Genomic DNA, 5,957 nt, shown 5'->3' with positions numbered 1-5,957 from the left:
GCTTTTGTGCTTGTTCCTTGTCACTTGGACTTTCCTCTGCTTCCTCCTCTTGAGTTTCCTATGAGGTCTCTTTCAATTTTTTTCCACTTATGAGAGTAATAGCTTTGCATTCCTCTCTCGTGGTTGTCTTGGTGGCATTACAAGAACTATGGCCAGGGGCTTGCTTGGACAAGTATCCAATTTGTGCCTCGAGTTTCTGAATGGAAGCATCTTGATTTTGCAGATTGGATTTCACTTCCTCCTTGAAATTTTTCATGTCTTGAGACTCCTTGCAAAGATTGGTGAGCATGGCTTCGATCCTGGATAGTTTGTCCTTTGATGGTGGATTTAGAATTGGATGTTGAGGCTGGTTGGCTTGGGCTTGATATGGTGGCTGAGAAGGATTGTTGAATGGGTGTTAATATGATATTGGGTTGGATTATTGGTAGGTGTACTGGTTGGTGTTATGAGGTTTCTGATCTTGGCCTTGATTTTGTTGGTTTCCCCACCCAGAGTTTGGGTGGTTCCTCCAACCAGGGGTATAGGTTTTTGAGTATGGATCATGAGCTTGCCTAGATGAATTTCCTTCCTCTGTGTCCAACTCTCCTTGAGGTGATGGTTGAGTATGGATGGCTGCAGCCTGATTCTTCTCCATTTGCTTGGTCAAATCAGCTAGTTGCTTAGTGATCATCTTATTTTGGGCCAGGATTACATCCATGTGGTTTAATTTTATAACTCCTCTGTTGTTGCTTCTGTCTGATGCATAGAAATATTTATTGTCAGCTACTGTTTCTATTACATTTATGGCCTCTTCAATTATTTTCTTCTTGTTGAGGGAACCTCCAGATGAATGATCAACAACTTTCTTCGATTCATATGATAGCCCTTCATAAAAGATATGCAACTGTACCTATTCATTGAACATATCAGGAAGGCACTTCCTTGTCAAATCCTTGAATTTCTCCCATGCTTCATAGAGGGTTTCACCATCCTGCTACCTGAATGTTTGAACCTCTGCTCTTAGCCTATTGACTCTTTGTGGAGGATAGAACCTTGCCAAGAATTTATTCACTACATCTTCCCATGTTGTGAGGCTTTCGTTTGGAAATGATTCTAGCCATTTGGGTGCTTTATCCCTTAGAGAGAAGGGGAATAGAAGCAATCTGTAGGCATCAGAATGCACACCATTTGACTTTACTATATCACAGATCCTTAGAATGTAGTGAGATGCTGAATTGGGTCATCTTGGGCACTTCCTCAGAATGAACAATTGTTTTGGATGAGAGTGATGAGTTGAGGCTTCAATTTGAAGTTATTAGAATGGATGGTTGGCTTTTGAATGCTGCTCGCATAATTCCCAGGGTTGGGATTAATGTAGGAGCCTAGCAGTCTCCTCTCTTGTGGTGCATTATTACCAGTAGCTTCTCGATTATGGTTATGGACGTCTTCCTCCATAGTAACTTCCAGATCCTCTTCTAACTCTTCTTCTCCAACTACTCCCTTGCCTCTTTCTTCCCTCCTTAATCTAAGGAAGATTCTCTCTGGTTCACTGTCAAAAGAGGTTGAAACCCCTCTTTTACCTATTATACAATTGGGAAATAGACAACAAACAACAAGTGGAAATTTCACAGTTGACAAAAAAGTGTGGTTAGAGTAATTAAGGCAAATAATCAAACATTTAGTGAGTCAGTGGATTAGTTTTGTTGGAAAGTAAACAAATAGAAGAAAACAACTTAAAATTGCAGAAAGTAAAGGGCATTTAGAAAATGAATCACCAAATACAGAGAAGTCATCCATAAACACTTCAATAAACCTCTCAATAGTGTTAGAGAATATAGATAGCATGCACCTTTGGAATGTTGTAGCTACATTGCATAATCCAAAGGGCATTCTCCTATATGCAAAGACACCATAAGGACAAGTAAAGGAAGTCTTCTCTTGATCTTTAGGGTCCACCACAATTTGGTTGTAGTCTGAGTATCCATCCAAGAAGCAATAATATTCATGTCTACCAAGCCTTTCTAGCATTTGATCCGTAAAGGGTAGGGGGAAATGATCCTTCCTTGTGGCTTCATTGAGCTTCCTATAATCTATGCACATACGCCGTCCAGTCATTGTTCCTGTTGGTATCAATTCATTTCATTCATTTGGCACAACAGTGATTCCTTCCTTTTTGGGAACTACTTGGATAGGGCTTATCCAAGGGCTATCTGAGATTGGGTAGATTACCCCTGCTTGCCACAACTTCATGACCTCCTTTTGTACCACTTCTTTCATGGCTGGGTTTAACCTTTTTTGGGGTTGAATGGAGGGCTTGGCATCAATGTTGGACTGGCAACGTTCCCTCCAACATTGGCCAATCTATGCGTGTGCGCCACCTACGCATGCGCGTGGATTGTCAAAATTCACTACCCACGTGTGCACTTATGGTACGCGTATGTGTCACCACAATTTTTCCAAATTTTCAGAAAGCACATTATATCACAAATGTTGGGGATTGATTAGATTGACAATAATTAAGTACGGTGATAATCTAGATTAAGCATCTTTCTTTTGTTTTTACTAAGCATACTAACTATTTGAGACTATGTTCAAACTAATCTTAACCTGACTCTAACAGTAGAGTATTTTGTTTTAGTTTCTGGTTTGTTTGTGTTGTATGCCAGGAGGAAGAAGAGGTGCATCTACATCTTTTGATTCTGAGCCAAAGAGAACATTCTTGAGATTTAGAAGAGAAGCAAGAGGGAAGGGAGTTATTGGAGAAGTAGAATCAGAAGAAGAAAACCAAGAAATGAAGGGTAACCTCCCAATCCACCAGAAGAGGTGGCCAACAACAATGGTCAACCTCGATGGAAGGTTCTAGCATCCTACACCTTCCCCAATCCAAGAAACTGTGGGAGCAGCATACCCACTCCCAATGTTCATGCAAATAATTTTGAGTTAAAGCCTCAACTTATTACTCTGGTACAGAATAATTGTTCCTATGGAGGAGGTCCACTTGAAGATCCGAACCAGCACTTATCTACCTTCTTGAGGATTTATGATACTACCAAAACTAATGGTGTGCATCCGGACATCTATAAGCTGCTGCTATTTTCATTTTCCTTGAGAGACAAGGCATCTCAATGGCTAGAAATGTTTCCCAAAGAATGCATCAACACTTGGGATGATTTAGTGAACAAATTCTTATCCAAATTCTACCCAACTCAGAGGATCATAAGATTGAAAATAGAAGTGCAAACATTCACTCAAATGGATGGAGAATCACTCTTTGAGGCATGGTAAAGATACAAAGCTCTAATCAGGAAATGTCCACCTGAGATGTTTAGTGAATGGGACAGACTTCAGAATTTCTATGAGGGATTGACCTTAAGAGCTCAAGAGTCTTTAGATTACTCTGCAGGAGGTTTATTGAAACTCATGAAGGTAGCAGAAGAAGCCCAAAATCTCATAGACACTGTGACCAACAATCAATACTTTTATGCTCATCAAAAGCAACGCCAACCAGCACAAAAGAAGGGTGTGTTGGAGTTAGAAGGAGTGGATACTATCTTGGCACAGAACAAGTTGATGCACCAACAAATCCAACAACAGATGGAGTTGATGACAAATAGGATTGATGGACTCTAAGTGGCTGCAGTTAACACAGCAAGCCAGCCCTCAAATGGATGGAGCCAAAGTAATGAAGCCTCTGAGAAAAGCAACTATAAGCAGCAGCTAAAATAAGTCCAATATATGCATAACACCTCAAACTCTTCTCAGAATAAATTTGATGGAGATATATACAATCCATCATGGAAGAATCATCCTAATTTAAGGTGGGGTGATAATTAGAATTCATGGCAAAAGAATCACAATTCCAACAACTCCCGCAACACAAGTCAACCTCATTCCTCCAACAATACTAACCCATACAGAAAACCACAAAATTCATATCAACAACCCAACAACTCACAAACTCACCAAAATAATTTCTCTACACCATATTTTAATTCCCAGAACAACCATTTCAATAACCCAAATAACTTCCAGCAACAATTATCATATCCCAATATACCATCGATTGACCACCATGAAACCAGGACCTCAACTCTTAAGGCAACATTACAAGCACTTGCTTAAACCACACAGGATCTAGCAAAGGGGCAAGAGAGTCTAATTAAAAGTAAAGATAGACAAGAGGTCACCATGAAGAATCTTGAAAGACAAATAGGACAATTGGCCAGACAAGCTGAAAGACCAATCAATGTTCTCCCAAGTGATACCATTCTAAACCCCAAAGAAGAATGCAAAGCAATCCAACTCAGGAGTGGAAGGACATTGAAAGGTGACAAGGCCAATAATAAAAAAGAAATGATAGCTGAGGAGAAAGACCAGAAGAAGCTCAACAAGAAGGAGGAAGAACCACAAGCTTCAAAGAAGGGAAAATAAGTCATGGAATAGCATCCACAAGAAAAGAATAAGGAGGTGAAGCCTTACACTCCCCCTCTTCCATATCCTCAAAGGTTCAAAAAGGAGCTTAAGGATCAACAATTTCCCAAGTTTCTAGAGGTTTTCAAGAAGTTGGAAATCAACATTTCCCTTGCTGAAGCATTAGAGCAGATGACATTATATGCAAAATTCCTCAAGGAGCTCATCAACAAAAGGAGAAGCCGAAATAAGAAAGAAACAGTAATCTTGACCCAAGAGTGCAGTGCAATGATCCAAAAAGGCCTACCACCAAAGCTCAAGGATCATAGGAGTTTCCTTTTGCCCTGCACCATTGGCAGTGTGTCCATTGACAAGGCATTGTGTGATTTGAGATCAAGTATCAATCAAATGCCTCTATCTATGATGAGGAAGTTGTCTATAGAAGAAGTAAAGCCTATAAGGATGACGTTGCAGCTTGCTGATAGATCAATAGTAACCCCAATGGAGTGGTTGAGAATCTCCTAGTTAAGGTGGAAAATTCATATTTTCAGCAGATTTTGTGATCCTGGACTTAGATAAAGAAGGAAATGATTCCATCATATTGGGGAGACCTTTCTTGGCTACAGTAAGGGCTATCATTGATGTGGAGAAAGGAGAAATGACTTTAGGAGCACATGATGAGTAGATTACTCTAAATGTTTTTAAGGAGATGCAACTTCCTACTGAGGAGAAAAGTTGCATGAGGATTGAAGAAAAAGACATGAACTGGAAGGAAAAACCCAAGGAAGCACTCCTCAACTCATCTTTGAAGAAGAAAACAGACAGTGGAGAAGAACAAAAGGGCAATGAAGATGCGAAGGCTGAAAAAGGATTGCAAACAGAGGTTATAAGATTAATCACTGAGAAGAAAATGCCCAATACAAAACCTACTGCCAAGAAGGAAGGGTCACCAAAAGAAGGAAAGAAAATCAATAAAAAGGTGCTAAAGGGGTGGAGAAACAAGAAAATTCCAACTAAAGGGTTCTAAGAAGGAGACAAAGTGAAGCTAATCTACCAACAGTGGGATATGTCTCCACAATCAAATGATTATTACACTGTAATCAAAATACTCTCAATGCAGCACATAGGAATTGTTCATCAAAGCACAGGAAGAAGGCTCACAATAAGATGAGACAAGCTGAGGCATTATGATGATCAACCACCCTAACAAAGAACTCATGTTAAGCTAGTGACATTAAAAGAGCGCTCCATGGGAGGCAGCCCATGATTTAATATTTCAGTTTTTATTTTAATATCAATAATCCATTGTTTTTCTAACCTGAACTTGAGTTTTCATGGGAAGGTTCAATGACTGCATACATTATTTAAAAGTATATATCTGATTCCTAAGTTTGGTGTGCCTTAAGGCACTCTAAAATGGCTTTTCAAATATGATGATAATATAACCAGCTTAGGATATATACTCAGTCACATGATTGAAGTATATAGCCAAACATTAAGTTTGGTGTTCTACATGTGGTATAAGTCTCAAGAAAGTCACATTTGCTCTAAGACGCAAATTCAGGAAA

The 5,957-nt window shown here is 39.5% G+C and overlaps 1 non-coding gene across 1 annotated transcript; it reads left to right on the top strand.

Annotated features, from left to right (window-relative positions):
- The first annotated feature begins 899 nt into the window (after nucleotides 1-899).
- On the top strand, nucleotides 900-1,006 carry LOC127742349 (small nucleolar RNA R71). The gene has a single exon (XR_008003538.1). It is a non-coding gene; the product is annotated as a small nucleolar RNA R71 (small nucleolar RNA).
- Nucleotides 1,007-5,957: the final 4,951 nt, after the last annotated feature.

Source organism: Arachis duranensis, chromosome 9, assembly GCF_000817695.3.
Source record: "Arachis duranensis cultivar V14167 chromosome 9, aradu.V14167.gnm2.J7QH, whole genome shotgun sequence".
Classification (NCBI taxonomy): domain Eukaryota; kingdom Viridiplantae; phylum Streptophyta; class Magnoliopsida; order Fabales; family Fabaceae; genus Arachis; species Arachis duranensis.
This window is presented reverse-complemented; position numbering and strand designations above follow the sequence as displayed.